This window comes from Hyperolius riggenbachi, chromosome 1 (assembly GCF_040937935.1).
Source record: "Hyperolius riggenbachi isolate aHypRig1 chromosome 1, aHypRig1.pri, whole genome shotgun sequence".
NCBI lineage: Eukaryota > Metazoa > Chordata > Amphibia > Anura > Hyperoliidae > Hyperolius > Hyperolius riggenbachi.
In genome coordinates this window covers 150,223,050-150,238,620 of record NC_090646.1, presented here as the reverse complement: position 1 = coordinate 150,238,620, position 15,571 = coordinate 150,223,050, and positions in this window count along the sequence as shown.

Genomic DNA, 15,571 nt, shown 5'->3' with positions numbered 1-15,571 from the left:
GATCTAATACGGTGAGAGTACCTGTAAATGTAAATCAAGTCAAAAGCTTATTTTACTTACAACAACCTGCGGCGTGCGAATAAGGATCAGCATTATCCGTGTCATTTTTCACCTACAAACACAAAGCAGACTGCAAAATGAAAAACAACAAAAAACACAGAAAAACCGCAGGGTCCGGGCTGCCTGAAACGAGAGGCGCTCGTGGGATAAGCGCTGAGGAGCTGTTAATAACAATACATATATATTTTTTAATTAAATAGCTTTTTCATAAAATATTCAGCAACTCATGTGAAGAAAATCATTTACTATCCCAAATTACTTGTGATTTTCTCATTTAATTGGTTTCTGTAATCTGGCATGTGATGAAGAGAGTCAGAGCCTTTCAATGCTCAGGCAGGGACTCTCAGATTTATTAATATTTAGTACAATTGTACGGTTGATTTAATTTTACTTTACAGAGAGCGCGGCACAGGCAGATGAATGGTATAAAACACAGCTACCGCCAAAAAGGAAGAAAGGGGGAGAGAAAAAAATCCCTTCTAGATTAGGCGCTGCCGCCTTCCATTTAACTTCCTCTTTCATCCACATATTAGCCTCATACTTACACCGACTCATTCCCTCTCTATAAAACACAGTTTAAAAAAATGTAAGGTTTACCTCTCTAAACAAATACCAATCCATCCTTACAAGGCTCAGGTTAATTGAGGGTTGGGAACAGGATAGCTCGGCAGTGCTCTAGAAGAGGCTCGCAATAATCTATTTTGTTACAGTTCATATAGAATCGGCCAAGGTGAACATAATGGTTGATGTTGTTGTCTGATATCCCGGGCTACAGACTCTGACTACTGAGACAAAATAAATAATATTGGATTATGTTTGTTTTTTTCTTTCCAATCGTGGCTGCATTTCAGAATAAGCCTGTTTCTGCTGCTGATGCCTGAAGAGTGGAAAGAATATAAATTGACGCAATAATCCTTTTCCCCCCAGTAAATCCTAAGTGGAGAATTATGGAGGGCATCTTTCACAGAATAAGTAGTCTACTGGCATCAACTTATTCAGCACCAAGAACACACTTGTTGTTATGAATCTTGTAAAACGCGAGTCGAGAAACCACTGTGTATTTTACTGCGATCAATCTAATAAGTGAATTCATGTATATTTCCCAGCTGCGCAGTAAAATGAACTTTACCTGTTTCACACCACGGGATTCGTTGCTATGACATCATCTCAAAGCTTTATGTGTTGGAATCAGGACTGTAAATGTTACATAGCCAGCAGGGCACATGCCTGAGGCCCTGGGCTGTGTATGGAAAATAAATACTGGCCTTGGCACATGGAAATGTCATCCTCTTTTGCAGGTTGCACTTTTTGTGTACTATTGAACCATTTAGTATGCAAGAAACTTTACATAAGAGATAGCTATACATTGGGCCATATGCAACTTTTTCTCCTGCGTTTTCTCCTAGGAGATAATTTTTAATCTTTTCTTTAAAATAATTTTCAGCACTTTGCAGTTATAAAAGTACCAAAAAGTAGGTGCAAAGTACTGTCAAAATCATTTTGAGTATTTGCATGCTTGCTGGAGGTGTAAAGGTATATTATGGACAAGCTGAGAAAAATTCACCTAGGAGAAAACTCAGGAGAAACAGTGAATTACATATAGGCCTTGCATATGTGCCTTGCATATAGACCTTAAATTAAACTGCATAAGTGAAATGAAAAGAAACTTGAGTCTCATATTTCCTACGAAATTACAGACCAAGAAACACACCAAATTTCCACTCTCGCCGAGTTAGGACAGTGCCAGGACCAGGACAGCCAATCCGACAGTAAATAGGAGAAAAGAATGCCCGCATGATGTCCTAAAATCCAATCCTTTATTGTGGACGTATCCAAATTTGATCACATATCTTCACACACCTCTAGCTGACATGTTTCGAACCAATTGGTCCTTAATCATAGCACAAATTACAGACCAGTGTTAATATGCAGAGGTGATTAGAGAGGATAAAACAAAATGATTAAAAAGTCAACCTAAAGTCCTTAAAGGGGTTCTGCAGCCCTTTTTCAAAATGCAATTTAAATGAATAGATATGTTCCTTTCACAAGTACCAATCTTTTTTTCCCTGTCTCCTGTAGGAACAGCTGTGATGTTTCTCTTCTGCTCCCTTCTAATTATTCGTCTAGTTAGACGAATATTGTGCTGCAGGAAGAGGCAGGAAATACAGCAGCTGTTCCTCCCTGCTTTCTGCCTCTCCCTCCCCCAGCTGCACATCATCTGATGATTCATCCCTGACCTTTCTGCAAGCTCCAGACAGCAGGGGGAGGGAGATCTTCCTCCTGCGGCTTCAGCTCATCTCTCAGCTCACAGCAGTACAGGGAGTCTGTGTACTGACCCGGAAGCTCTTTACATTGCAGCCATGTTGCCCAAAGGTTTAAACATTATATTTAAGTTGTAAGTATTTATTGCAGCAGGGAGTGGCGAAAATAGGAGAAATGAAAGGGGAAATAATTTGGGAAACAGTAATATGTTTATTTTAATGTGCTGTAAATTCACCACAGATCTTCTTTAAAATGACATTCTCCCCTACTTAGCTAATCTGCCCTGACTGCTAACCCAAGGTCCCAAAGTCAGAAGTTATAGAAGCTTTAACTATGACTGGACCATTGTGCCAAAGAACCCCAAGCTTCTTAAGGCCCTCCTGTCATTGGTCATTGAGGTTGCAACTACAACCGGCCTCTGCTCCACAGAAGACTTGCTTGCAGCCCTACTTTATCATTTCATCCCAATGCAGAAGTTCCAGAAATGTTGGATATGTAGAATACCTACCAGGCTTCATTGGTTCTCTTCTTTATCATGCTCTATCATACCCATCCTCTGCCTTGGGAAGGGGGCATTGGGACTGTACATGATTTACTGGGGTTATTATAGCAGTTCTTTATACCAGAGGATTAAAGTTCTGCTTATTCTATGGGGACATGATACCTGCAGTGTTCATGTGAGACACATAAGGCCTACACTTGTCACATGAAAACAATATAGCTGTACTTGATACATGGGGGACAAATTGGCTGCCTTTATTCTCTGAAAAATATGGGGTGAATGCACTGGCTTTCACAATCAGTCTACCTACTATAACTTTTGTTTAGTTTTGTTCATCAGCAGCAATATAGGGGGGTGTCTTAGGACAGGCATCTGTGTAGTGCTAACAATCAAAACTAGAATTTAAAGGTTTTAAAAGTATAAGTTTGATTCAATTCAAGATATTTTTGAAAATAAATAAACAGGCACCTACATTTACTTGTAAAACAGCACTTCACCGTTAGTACAATTCATTTTTTGTCCAAGTCCATTTTTACCTACCATCATCCCTTCACCAACATTCACCCATGGGCAAACTTCCAACTCAAGTCAACTGTGCTGAACAGTAACTTAAAGTTTTCTTTAACAACAACACCAAAACAAACCTAACCAAACATTTTGTTTTTACCTAATCTTAACCCTTTCTTTCTTGATCTGTTAAAAGTAAGTCTGACCTTTAGCTTGACCCAAAAGGTAACCTTAACTCTTTAACTGAAGGCTAATGCAAACCTATAATGAAAATGTCTCTAACACTTGCCTATGATGATAAACTGTGCCTAATGCTAACCCTAGCCTGACCGATCTAGCATAAGCACCCCCACCTCCTATACCTAAGATGACCTGGCTTAGTAGAAATACTTGCCCTGTCTTCTTCAGTCCTATATCAGTTCCAATATCTCCGCCATTATTTGTATTTATATCATCAGAAACCATTGCTTAGATGTATCTGTTCAGTAAAATATAGCAACCTCCCACACTTGGTAAAGACTGAGTTTCTTCTGGCTATAGGTTATAGTCATTAACTAGACTAAATTCAATTTTCATTCTATATCATATAAAATGTTTAGAATGTGTCCCACAGCCTGGCAAGGGGAGGAACTGCAATGGCATATAGTCTGTTAGTAGAAAATAATACTCAGTACAGAAAGCAGCATTTGTGTGGGTGAGGAGGAGGTGGGGGGCATGGTCTGGTCAGCAGCACAGGGCTATAATCACAGTAGCCTTAATAAATACATTGGAATGTTGTCTTGAATTGGACCTGAACTCTTGCACAGGACAGAAGGAGAACATAGAGAAAAGCACCCTGTATGTTTTTAGAGTCTAGCCCAGGCATGGGCAAACTTGGCCCTCCAGCTGTCACGGAACTACAAGTCCCACAATGCATTTGCCTTTATGAGTCATGACTGTGGCTGTCAGACTCATGCAATGCATTGTGGGACTTGTAGTTCCGTAACAGCTGGAGGGCCAAGTTTGCCCATGCCTGGTCTAGCCTGTTGATTTCCCACTCATCTCTGACTAATCACCACTGTAATTTGATCTCTCAGCTGTGTCAGCTGGTTGCCTTGGAAGAGCAGCTAATTTGGAAACACAGGATGTTAACCCTATGTCTGGTTCCATGAAAGCAGGAAGTAGACACTCTGCAGATGTATTGCAGGATTTGTATCAGCTGTAACAAATAAATGTTTTTCTTTAAAGGTTATTATATTGGTGCTTATCTTTTATGGCAGTTCTAGGTGCCCCCTTTAAAGGGAAGATCCGTGCTGGAAATATAAAACAAACTGTACTTACCTGGGGCTTCTTCCAGCTCCTGGCAGTCGATCTGTGCCCTCGTAGCAGCTCCTGCGTCTCCCGGTGTCCAGCGGTGAAGAAACCAACCTCGCTAGGCCGGCTTCCGGGTCGGCTTCCAGTGCGCTTCACGGCGCAGGTCACATGGTGTATGTGACGTCATCGGGTCTCTACTGCGCAGGCGCAGAACTACTGCACCTGCGCAGTAGAGACCCAATGACGTCACGTACACCACGTGACCCATGCCGTGGAGCGCACTGGAAGCCGACCCGGAAGCCGCGTGGTCGGCTTCTTCACCGTTGGACACCGGGAGACGCAGGAGCTGCTACGAGGGCACAGATCGACTGCCAGGAGCTGGAAGAAGCCCCAGGTAAGTGCAGTTTGTATTATATTTCCAGCGCGGATCTTCCCTTTAAGGCTAAAATCAGAATTCAGTGTTCAATGCAAAAATAAATGCATAAATATATAAATATGTTTTATTGGTTTTATTCTTGACACTTTTTATTATTTAAAAACATTAAAAACAGCAGCATAACAATAGTTCTTCTGACACATTCTAAAGCTCAGTTTCAGTGGACAACCTAAAAATTTGAATCCCGCTCTCATTGTGTTCCTAGTAATCAGTCATTAACCCTTTTGGGACCAGCCACCTAACCCCCCTTCAGGACCAGGCATTTTTGCAGAACGGGGGGGGGGGGGGCGTATGGGGGGTCAGGCAGTTGGATCCCTGCAGAGTCTGGCTGGGCTGTCTCCCCCCTGTGTGGCCAGGTGTCCCCTTTTGTCAGCAGCAATCACTCATCTTCCAGGCTCCAGCGACGAGCCGCAGCGAATCCCTCCGCTCCGGCCGGCATCTCAGCTCCTACTGCTGCTCAGTTCCGGGTCACGGCTTGATGATGTCATCAAGCCGGGACCCGGTGCTGACGTCAGAAGGCGCAGAAATGCCGGCAAGAGCGGTGGGGGGCACCGATCGTCACGGGAATGGCAGGGAGGTGAGTCGATCCTCTCCTTTCCCCCCTACCTCCGCAGCTGTCAAATTGATCACTACGATCCGACGACGATTGTAGTGATCACGTGATCAGCAGCCATACGCAATGGCTGCTGATCACTGAGGGGAAATGCCAGCTGTCATATGACTGCTTAATCTCCCCCTCTCCGGTGCGCACGATCGCGTCGGGGCAGTTCGTTAGCGCGGATGTTGAATCAACGTCCAGTCAAAACGGTAGCGCCACCTGCTGGACGTTGATTCAACATACTTGGTCCCCAAAAGGTTAAAATGTTCTCCAGCTGTCTCACATATACAGTACATCCATCACAGGGTAAACAACACTCATACGGAAGTTTCAGAACACCTCTATCAGACAAACCATTTTCCTCTTTTAAAACTAACAAGAAAAAGTACCACTTTTTTTGGAGTTGATTATTCCTTGTAGCTAAGTATAGGATGTAATGCCAAGGTGAAACTTGATGCAAATTGACTAAAACAAAGTTTAGAACTTAGCCTTATACTAGCTTTATATTTGAATAGGCTTAACTTTAATTCATCCCCCTTCTGTAATAGGGGGAAGCATTAACATAAGCCTCAAAATAGCCATTACACACATGCAGGGTCGGACTGGGACACCAAGGGCCCACCAAGGAAGTTTCAGCCTGGGGCCCACCCCCCTCTCCTCCTCCTACTCCCTCCCCCCCCCCCCCCCCCCCCCCCATTTTGGGCTCACATACACATGTACTTTAGAAATTTTGCATGACTTTATGGTAGGGAATAGATTGTGAGCAATTCTGAGGACAGTCTCCAATAGGGATATGTCTAAATGCGAAACTAAATGGGTGTCACCATGCACTGGAACATCGGCGTGGTCATGATGAGTCATGGGCAGACTTAAAAAAAAAAAATACAAAACACAAAATAAGTAGCGGCGTTATTCACAGAGATTAGGTCCGACCAGATACATTGTATATTCAAGTAGTTACATGCCTCATGATCATTCATCAAGTAGTCAAATGGCAGCAGATACCCCCACAAAATGCAATCAGGTTGACGGCAGATACCCCCACACAATGCAATCAGGTTGGTGGCAGATACCCCCACAAAATGCAATCAGGTTGACGGCAGATACCCCCACACAATGCAATCAGGTTAACGGCAGATACCCCCACAAAATGCAATCAGGTTGACGGCAGATATCCCCACAAAATGCAATCAGTTTGGCTGCAGATACCCCCACAAAATGCAATCAGTTTGGCTGCAGATACCCCCACACAATGCAATCAGGTTGGCTGCAGATACCCCCACACAATGCAATCAGGTTGGCTGCAGATACCCCCACACAATGCAATCAGGTTGGTGGCAGAGATACCCCCACACAATGCAAGTCCCCCCCAGCTTGGAAGGGGGGGCAGAGGGCACAGATCAGCGGGGAAGCCTCCCCCCTCCCTCACCTAGGGCCCCCCCTTCCGCGCAGCCCCCTCCTCGAGAAGTGCAGCCAGCAGCGAGCGGAGTATAGCTTACCAGCTTCAGATGATGCTATCTCCGCTCCGCATGCCGCTGCTGCCCTGCTGGTCTCTGTCTCCTGTAGTGACGCTGTCCAATCACGCTCTAGCAGGAAGTACTGCGAGAACGTGATTGGACAGCGTCACACACTACAGTCAGAGACCAGCAGGGCAGCGGCATGCGGACTCGGAGCGGAGATAGCATCATCTCTGTAGCTATTCTCCGCTCGCTGCTGGCTGCACTTCTGGAGGAGGGGGGTGCGCGGAAGGGGGGGGGGCCCTAGGTGAGGGAGGGGGGGACGCTTCCCCCCCTCCCCGCCGCTCTGTGCCCAATTCCCCCCCTTCCAAGCTGTGCCCCCCTCCAGTGGCGTAGCTAGGGTGTTTGACACCCGGTGCGGATAATTTACCAACACCCCCCCCCCCCCCAAAAAAAGCAAAGCGCGCAGCGACAAAAAAAATGGGTGTGGACATGACATCACATGGGTGGGGGGTAATTGTAATGTAACTGTAACAGTAAGGCAGTGGGCTAATATAGGTAGCCAGAATAGTTTCCCTCAGCATAGGTTAGATATGACAAATATGACAACATGACAAATTCAGCAATCTTGAGGCCCCCAACAAGACAAATTCAGCAATCATGAGGCCCCCAACAAGACATTCAGTAACCATGAGGCCCCCAACAAGACAAATTCAGCAGTCATGAGGCACATAAATAAACAGCATTTCACATAAATAGGCAGAATGCCCACTTAATATGGTATACACCTCTCACCTGGCTTCTGAATTCTCCTCTACTGGCTGCTGTGCCAGGCAATACTGTTTTTGGCTGGATTGGGGATGATGTGTGGGCTGAAAGGCCTGGCGGTGATGCTGTGGCCGGCCTGGCGGTGATGCTGGGCTGTACTTGGCTGGTTGAAGTAAATGTTGGCCTGACTGTTGGTGGTGATGCTGTGGCCTTTTTGACAGTGATTCTGGGCTGGTTGGCTGGTGGTGATGCTGGGCTGGCCTGGATAGTTTAGGTAGTGACAGGTGCACCCTAGTTTAGGTAGCACCAGGAGCCTCCCAGCTTAGGTAGTGACAGGACCCCCAAGTTTAGGTAGCGACAGGAGCCCCCCAGTTTAGTTAGTGACAGATACCCCCCAGTTTAGGTAGTGACAGGAGCCCCCAGTGTTTGTAGTGACAGGTGCCCCCCAGTTAAGGTAGTAACAGGTGCCCCCCAGGGTATGTAGTGACAGGAGCCCCCAGTGTTTGTAGTGACAGGTGCCCCCCAGGGTATGTAGTGACAGGAGCCCCCAGTTTAGGTAGTGACAGTGCCCCCCAGTTCAGGTAGTGACAGGTGCCCCCAGTTCAGGTATTGACAGGCGCCCCCCCAGTTCAGTTAGTGACAGGTACCCCCAGTTTAGGTATGACAGGAGCCCCCCAGTATAGATAGACAGGTCTATAGGTGTCCCCAGTTTAAATAGCCAGATCTATAGGTGTCCTCAGTGGCAGCGGAGAGAGAAGAGAAGCGGTGGGGAAGGGAGGACGTTTCCCCCTCCCCCTTCCCTCACCTTGGGGCTCCCCCTCTCTCGCTCCCCCCTTTAGAATTAAGTGATGCGGCAGGCAGCGCCGCTGTGCCTGCCGCTTCTTTTCTCTCTCCGCTGCCACCCCAGGGCGGGCGGGCCAGCCACGTCCGGGTAGCTAGGGGGGGGCAGCAGCTAGCCAGGGGAGTGCGCATGCCCCATTTTGCCCTATGTAGGGACGCCCATGGCATGGTAGGCAGATAGGTAGCCGGGTAGGCAGTTATGTAGCCGGGTGGGAGGGTAGGCAGATAGGTAGCTGGGTGGGCAGTTAGGTAGCCGGGTGGGAGGGTAGGCAGTTAGGTAGCCAGGTGGGCAGATAGGTAGCTGGGTGGGCAGTTAGGTAGCCGGGTGGGCAGTTAGGTAGCCAGGTGGGAGGGTAGGCAGATAGGTAGCTGGGTGGGTAGATAGGTAGCCGGGTGGGCAGATAGGTAGCCGGGTGGGCAGTTAGGTAGCCGGGTGGGCAGTTAGGTAGCCGGGTGGGAGGGTAGGCAGAAGGGTAGCCGGGTGGGAGGGTAGGCAGTTAGGTAGCCGGGTGGGCAGTTAGGTAGCCAGGTGGGAGGGTAGGCAGATAGGTAGCTGGGTGGGTAGATAGGTAGCCGGGTGGGTAGATAGGTAGCCGGGTGGGCAGATAGGTAGCCGGGTGGGAGGGTAGGCAGATAGGTAGCTGGGTGGGTAGATAGGTAGCCGGGTGGGCAGTTAGGTAGCCAGGTGGGAGGGTAGGCAGTTAGGTAGCCGGGTGGGTAGATAGGTATCCAGGTGGGCAGATAGGTAGCCGGGTGGGCAGATAGGTAGCCGGGTGGGAGGGTAGGCAGTTAGGTAGCCGGGTGGGCAGTTAGGTAGCCGGGTGGGAGGGTAGGCAGAAGGGTAGCCGGGTGGGAGGGTAGGCAGTTAGGTAGCCGGGTGGGCAGTTAGGTAGCCGGGTGGGAGGGTAGGCAGATAGGTAGCTGGGTGGGTAGATAGGTAGCCGGGTGGGCAGCCAGTTAGGTAGCCGGGTGGGTAGATAGGTAGCCGGGTGGGAGGGTAGGCAGTTAGGTAGCCGGGTGGGCAGTTAGGTAGCCGGGTGGGAGGGTAGGCAGAAGGGTGGGCAGTTAGGTAGCCGGGTGGGTAGCCAGTGGGGGCCCCGACTCCTATGCTCCCCTTCACCTGGGTGTCCCCCCTCCTTACAAGCCGCGGGGAGGGCAGCCCGACTGTTTTTTTGGGGGTTTTTTTTCCCTTAAAAAAAACTATTTTCCCCGTGGGCCCCCTCCTATCCTCCCCCTCCCTCACCTCGGACTCTCGGAGGGCCCCCTCCTGTTACGAGCGGCGGCCGGCGGGTACAGCAAACTTCCGGGGAGGTAAAGCAGAAGATAGAGGTCCAGCTGCCTCCCAGTCGCTGTCTCCTCTATGCCGCTCGCACTAAACCAGGAAGCAGTGCGAGCGGCATAGAGGAGACAGCGTAGCCCGAGAGGCAGCTGGACCTCTATCTTCTGCCTTACCTCTCCGGAAGTTTGCTGTACCCGCCGCTCGTAACAGGAGGGGGGCCCTCCGAGGTGAGGGAGGGGGAGGATAGGAGGGGGCCCCCCCGGGGAAAAGAGTTTTTTTTAAGGGACATAAAAAAAAAAAAAAAACAGTCGGGCTGCCCTCCCCGGCTCTCCCATGCAGCGCACGCCTTCTAGGGGCCCCCAGGTCAGGAGGAGGGGCAGTCGGGTCGGGGCCCACCGATGGAACCGTCGGTGGTTCGGCGGCTCTGTCCGAGCCTGCACACATGTGGCCATTTTCCAGTACATTCTATAACTGATTGCATTTGCCTGAACTCTATTCATTGCTTCCTTACCAGCTGATAAACCTCTGATTGATTTCAGGAAATGTATGGACCAGAAGCATGATTGGGAGTGGCAGTGCAATTAGATTTGATTAAGTGTCTGCTAAAATCTTATCAAGACTATATTGTGTGTGTGTCAGTGGCTCTCAGGAATAATTATTGGTATATCAACCAGTGTATGGCCACCTTAGCACTAACTATCCCTCCTATTAACTTTAAATTCACACTTACCTATTGCACCGGCACAATGGACATCTAAACTGATCCAATAAGTTACATAGAAAAACAAAAAGTTATTTTATTGTACAATTTGCAAATATAAATGGCATTAGTTTTAAAATGTCAATCTGCAGTAAGTTGACATTTTAATTATGAATTATTGCTAGAAATTTGAATCACATGATGGTTTCATATATCTTGTGAACTCCAAAGTTACTGTATTTTTTAGACTCACTTTTTCTCTCCCAAAAGTGGGGAAAAAAGTCACAGCGTAATATAGTCCAAATGCAGGGAGTTCCTGACTTGTGAACGCCTGCCAATGCCAACCTCCAACCCACCGCAATGTTGGGGACTCCCTGTACTGTACCCATGCAGAGGAGGACACAGGGGGACAAACGGAGGACACAGGGGGACACAAAGGGGCACAGAGGAGAGCACAAGGAAGACAGAGGAGGACACAAGGGGGACAGAGGAGGACATAGGCAGACACAAGAGGTACAAGGGGGCATGAGGTGCATCAGGTTTAGTATGCATTTTTTCCCCTGTTTTTTTTCTCCTCTAAACCTGGGTGCATCTTATGATCAGGAGTATCTTATAGTCTGAAAAATACAGTACTAGTTTTCTGGATGTTTTCTACCGGCATTACAACCACAAAGAGGTGTCCTGTTTCTCCAAGAGGTTTTCCATTATGCACAGCAAACAAATTGGAAGACCAGCTGTGAGACAGCATCATCTTCATTCTGGTATTTAAGGAAGAGGACAAGACTCAGAGGAAGGTGAGGAAAACCGCTCACCTCATCACCACTGGAATCAACTGGAGGTATGAAAGCTTGTGGGTGATTTTTAGCCTGCTATTGTATTGACCAAGGCGCAAAAACATTTTTTAACAGATGTATGGAAAACTGAAGCAAAAAGAAAGCTTGTGCATAGCAGTCAATCAGGTTTCAGCTGTTACATGAAAAAATAGTCTTGTCCCACTTTTGTTGGACATTGTGTACTTATCTTGTACTTATTTTGATAAATTGGACAATTTATCTTGAGCTAGTCTTTAAAGTTTCACAAAAGGCAAAAGAAGTCTGGTTAAGGCCCGGTTCACACTTGCGGTTGTCTGCCAAACGGACCGGATGACCTGACCGGATCCGGACCGGATCCGGATCGGAACCGTACGGTTCTGATCCGGATCCGATCCGGATCCGGTCAGGTTGCATCAGGTGTTCATCAGGATGCGATCCGGATCCGTTTGGCAAAAGTAACGTAAAAAACAAAAAAAATGTTGGGGTCTGGGAGGTCAGCAGAAGGGGGACCTGTGGAATGGCCCTCTGCTGTTTAGCACTCACCTCCACCTGCGACATGCTGCCAACATCTCCGGATCCGGATCCAGCTGTGCTGCTCCACTCCAAAATGCTTGCCCACGTGTCCCCATCCAATATCGCCGCAACAATCCGCATAGGAAGTGGGGTAGAACATCCGGATTTCTCAGCCAGTGTGTTGTGCGCTCTCCGGTTCCCATTGGTTTGTATTGGCCGGATGGTGCAGTCCGGCTCCGCCCCGGATACGGCTGCCGGAGGAGCCAGATCAAAAAATAGCGCATGTTGGAACGGAGGCCGGAGTCCGGATCCGGCCCGGATCCGGTCCGGCTCCGGTCCGGCAGAACGGATGCATGTGAACGGACGCATAGGCTTTCATTGCTATGCCGTGCGTCCGTTCCGTCCGTTCTGCAAGCGGTGCGGCTCCGGCACGGCGATTCCGGACGGCCACCGCTAATGTGAACCGGGCCTTACATTTCCATCTTCACCACTATCACCTCAATGGCACTGCTGGTCAACCTCACTGTGTGCATTAAAAAGTACATATCTCTAAAGTTAGATATTGCTGTCACAGGAATGTTATCTACCTCCCCAAACTCTGGATTGATTGGCCTGTGATTTAAAGCCCATACATATGCTTGACAGATGTTGCCTAGTGGTAATTGGGACCCGATCCCTCTGGCACATTGCTCGGCTGAGGCTGTACAAATGCAAATCGGTCTGAATCGGCCGTTGTTCAGTAAAGTTGATCCATCTGGCAGATCACTGGCCGAGCAGCGGCAGCTGGTCGGAGGCCACTGTGCACACACTGAATTAGCAGCTGAGGCAGTAGGTAATGGTCACCTCACCTGACTTTAAAGGGACTCCGAGCAGTAAATAAAAACAAAAGGCTTGATTCACAAAGCGGTGCTAACAGTTAGCACCCTGGTGAAAAGCCCCTTATCACGCCTAAACTCAGTTTAGGCGTGATAAGTTTAGGCATGATAAGTTTAGGCATGATAAGTTTAGGTGTGATAAGTTTAGGCATGATAAGTGTAGCCTCCCTGGCGGTAAGCCCGACCTGAGCTCGGGCTGGGAGAGATGAGCTGCCAGCGGTAAGCCCGAGCTCAGGTCGGGCTAAGGAATTCCCTGCTTTTTTGGAGTCCCGCGTGCGATCGCTGCTGCGCAGCGGGACTCCACCTTTTCCCCAGACTCTCCTCCACCTTCCCCTGCCTTCCTTTAGGCATTGCTGTCTACCGGGATCCCCACAGCCCCGTTCTTGTTCCAGGGACCCGGCGGCCAATCAGAGCGTGTCGTGACGTCACGGGGTGGAACAAAAATTTAAGGTGGCCCTGAAGAGTCGCACAGGGCAGAAGAAAAAGTACATAAATAAAAGCCAATCTGCATTTGTATATACATATATACTGTATATATATGTATATACTGTGTGTATATACATATATACTGTATATATATATATATATATATATATATACATACTGTATATATGTATATACACATATATACATATATATATATATATATATATATATATATATATATATATATATATATATATATATATATATACAAGCTCATTGCCCGGCGTTGCCCGGGTATGTATTTGGCTGGTGTTGGCTCTGCATACTTTTTCTAACCCTAACACACAATTACTCAATGACCAAGTTTGTCAGCTTTGCGGTCTTTGGTAAGAATAATTTGCATTGAAAGGAAAAAAAAATCTGAGTGTCTGTTTGTGGCTCCACCCCCTTTTTTGAATTTGAACCCCAGTCACCCAATAACCAACTGTACCAGGTTTGAGGCCTGTGCCATTAACAGTGCAAGAATGACAGCAATTAAATATTCCCCTTGAAAAGCAATAGGTGAAGTTTGATTCACTTTTGAAGGCTCCACCCACTTTTCTGAATATTAATCCCAGTCACCCAGTGACCAACTGTGCAAAGTTTAAGAACCCTGCCATTAACAGTGTAAGAATCGCTGCAGTTTACATTTTCCCAGTGAAATTTGTATTTGTCTCCACCCACTGATGACCCGGCGTTGCCCGGGAATGTATTTGACTGGTGTTGGCTCCGCCCACTTTCTAACCCTAACGCACAAACACTCAATGACCAAGTTTGGGAGCTTTGGGGTCCTTGGTGTAACGATCGGTGTCAGCACGCAGAGAGAATCTGATTATTGGTGATCTGCAGTATCACCAAGAATACAGATATATACCTGATTATTGATGATCTGCAGAATCACCAATAATACAGATATATTGCTAACCTCTGGACACCTGGATAATGTGTGTTTGGTGTAACGGTAGTACTTTGAGTATAGCACAGGAAATTAGAGACAGTATGGGAAATACTGCTCTAAAGATAAGGAAACCTTCCAGTAGCCTGAGACTCCCCAAGGGGCGGAGTCGGGCTGGAAGAAGGAAGGTCCAGAGAGTGAGTGACAATAAAGACAAATGTCACTGAGTGTTCTGGAAACTATCTCTTAATAGTAGAGATAGCTCTCGAGGTCGGGCAAGCCAGGTCGGCAGCAGACGGTCAGATAAGGTACATAGACAGAAGGCTGATTCGGTATCCAAGGCAAGCGCGGTTTGGCAACAGAGTATCAGATGTGCGAGGTACCGAATCAGAGATCAGAGGAGTAGTCAGGAAAGCAATAAGTCATAACAGATATCAAACAATGTCTAGTCTGGGTGTGAGGTCCTTGGTCTCTACACCCTGGAACTAGTCTGATGTATAACAGAATGGTAACACAAGTTCCCTAGTCTGGGTGTGAGGTCCGTGGTCTCTACACCCTGGAACTAGTCTGATGTATAACAGATTAATAACACAGGTTCCCTAGTCTGGGTGTGAGGTCCGTGGTCTCTACACCCTGGAACTAGTCTGATGTATAACAGATTGATAACACAGGTTCCCTAGTCTGGGTGTGAGGTCCGTGGTCTCTACACCCTGGAACTAGTCTGATGTATAACAGATTGATAACACAGGTTCCCTAGTCTGGGTGTGAGGTCCGTGGTCTCTACACCCTGGAACTGGTCTAAGCATAAACAGATTGATAACACAGGTTCCCTAGTCTGGGTGTGAGGTCCGTGGTCTCTACACCCTGGAACTGGTCTAAGCATAAACAGATTGATAATACAAGTAATCTGGCTCAGTGTGAATTCCCAGGTCCACCTGGTTCAAACACACTGCAGGATCTGACTAAGGTCTGAGTGCTTCCACGTAGTGTTCGCAACGGCAGACAACTTGTGACTGGCCAGCAGCCACTATGTATAGTGTAGCGCTCTCTGGCGCCACCTCTAAGTGATGGACCAATAGAAACTTGCTCTGGCGTCAGCTGACCAGCCTGGTCAGCTGGTCCCCTCTTGGCCGTCATAAAAGTTCTGCCTCTCAGCGCGCGCGCGAGTATTCCTAAACTTGTGTGAACTAACAGACTCAGCCACACCAGAGGCACGCTGCTGCGTGCAAACCGCCGCGCTGGACGCAGAACCAGCCGCCTCGCTGTCAGTACATGCGGCGGCTTTTCCGCGTTCTGCCATGTTACCAGA